The following is a 2,134-nucleotide window of genomic DNA, read 5'->3' on the forward strand; positions in this document are numbered from 1 at the left end:
GTGCTATTTTTTGCCATGTATGCCTTCAACAAGTCCTCCAAACTATTTGATGACTTAGTTTAAAGTGGTTTTGGAGCTTGTTAACTAAACCCTTGAGATTAGTTAGGCCTATGTTGCATATGAGTGTTCGGTCCATTTCTTTGGTTACTTTAGTAAAAATTCAGATGATTCCGCCGTGATAGATTGTAAAAGTTGGACTGTGGTCCTTGTTCACTTCTATTTTGATACCAATTTCTTACATAATACACCGACTCAGGGTTCAAAGGGCAATTCTTGAAAGAATGGCTAGCCCAACAATACACACAGGAAACAACATCATACTGACTTGGTAATTGAGATGGAAAATTATTAAAACCATTAGTGGTAAACTATTATATCATAGAGGAAATAGAAGATACCTAAGTAGAGAGTGAAGTCAGTGCGTCCACTTCATGCACTCCAACTACTCGTCTTTTAGAAATTTCTCGATTTGTCGGCCATTGGTAATTGTTGCTAGCTATCCTTTCGATGATCTTGTATGCCTCATTATAAGACCTAGACAAAATCGCTCCATTTACAAAAGCATCTACCATTAACCTTTTATGTGCGTTGAGACCGTTATAAAACGTCTCCAGTTTGATACAATGAAGAATACCATGATAAGGACACTTAAAAAGAAATTCTTTGAATCTTTCCTATGTCTCGTATAAGGACTCGTCATCCAATTGTTGGAAAGTAGTTATCTCATTTTGTAACTTTGCGTTCTTGCTCGGTGGAAAATACTTTACCAAAAACCTTTCTGCTAATTTTTTCCATGTAGATATTGAACTTGGTGGCAATGAATTCAGCCATGCTTGTGCTCGATCTCGTAATGAGTATAGAAATAACTTCAAGGTGTAGTATGATAAGTGCGATATTTTGTTTGATTGTTATTGATAAACTTTCTATTTGGTGGGATATATATTTATATCATAGATATTATTCTTCTTCTCAATATTTTTATAATGAATTTTAATTTTTTATATTTTTCATAACTTTTATAATATTTTTTTTAAAATTTATGACCTTTAGGGCGTTTGTGGGAGAAGCGCCGCTAAAGGTTTTTTATATAAACGCCGCAAACTTTAGCGGCGTTTTTTATATAAACGCCGCAAACTTTAGCGACGTTTTTTAGATAAACGCCGCAAACTTTAGCGGTGTTTCCTATAGCGGCTTTTTTGTGGCGCTAGAAAAAATGCCGCTAAAAGTCAGTTTTGCTATAGTGGTTCTTGGATGAATTATGAAAGTTTAGTAGATGATTTATAAGCTTTGTCCTTGAATTTTGATGAAATAGAGCTATTTGGGCTAATTTGTGAAAATAAGGTTTTGAAGGAGTAATTTGTAAATTAAATGTTTTATTTGGGCTTGTATGGAAGCCATGAATATTTGGCCAAGCTATAGTATTGATGAATTATGCATATTTGTGATTTTGTGAAAAATAGACTAAATTGTCAAAGTGTGATAATATAAGGGCTAAAATGCAAAGTGCCCTAAATATGTGTTCATGGATTATTTTGAATGAAATGAATGATTGAATGGTTGAATTTGAATTGTATTAGATCAAGAATAAAGAAAATCAGACTTAGATCGAGGGAAGTCCAAAGTAGTTGAATAGTCGACTCGTGTCCGTTTGAAACCTAGACGAGGTAAGTCAAAATACGATTACGTGTTAAATTGAGTTAATGTTACATATACTAGTTATATTCTGTATTGGACAACCGTGAGAGCCTGATGAATGAATCTTGAATAAGTTCTGATAATATGCTAGTATTTGAAAAACTCTATATGATTCTAAAGAAACGTTGACATTGATCAGAGATATCGTGTAAGACCGTGTCTTGGACACAGGTCTCGATTTGAGCTTTACGTGTAAGACCATGTCTAGGATATTGGCGTCGTATCTGATTACGTATAAGACCATGTCTGGGACATTGGCATCGTATTTAATTTCGTGTAAGACCCTGTCGGGGACAGAGGCATCGGCACTGAATTACATGTAAGACCACGTCTGAGACGTAGGCATTGTACTCCATTATGAGTATTTGTATCACTTCTGAACCATCTGATGGTAGAGTACGACATATGAGAATGTATATATATGAAATGTATAATCTTT

At 34.5% G+C, this 2,134-nt stretch overlaps 1 non-coding gene across 1 annotated transcript; it reads left to right on the forward strand.

Annotated features, from left to right (window-relative positions):
• The first annotated feature begins 630 nt into the window (after positions 1-630).
• On the forward strand, positions 631-738 carry LOC121231451 (small nucleolar RNA R71). The gene has a single exon (XR_005929510.1). It is a non-coding gene; the product is annotated as a small nucleolar RNA R71 (small nucleolar RNA).
• The last annotated feature ends 1,396 nt before the right edge of the window (positions 739-2,134 follow it).

The sequence above is a fragment of the Gossypium hirsutum genome, chromosome A06 (assembly GCF_007990345.1).
Source record: "Gossypium hirsutum isolate 1008001.06 chromosome A06, Gossypium_hirsutum_v2.1, whole genome shotgun sequence".
NCBI classification, from domain to species: domain Eukaryota; kingdom Viridiplantae; phylum Streptophyta; class Magnoliopsida; order Malvales; family Malvaceae; genus Gossypium; species Gossypium hirsutum.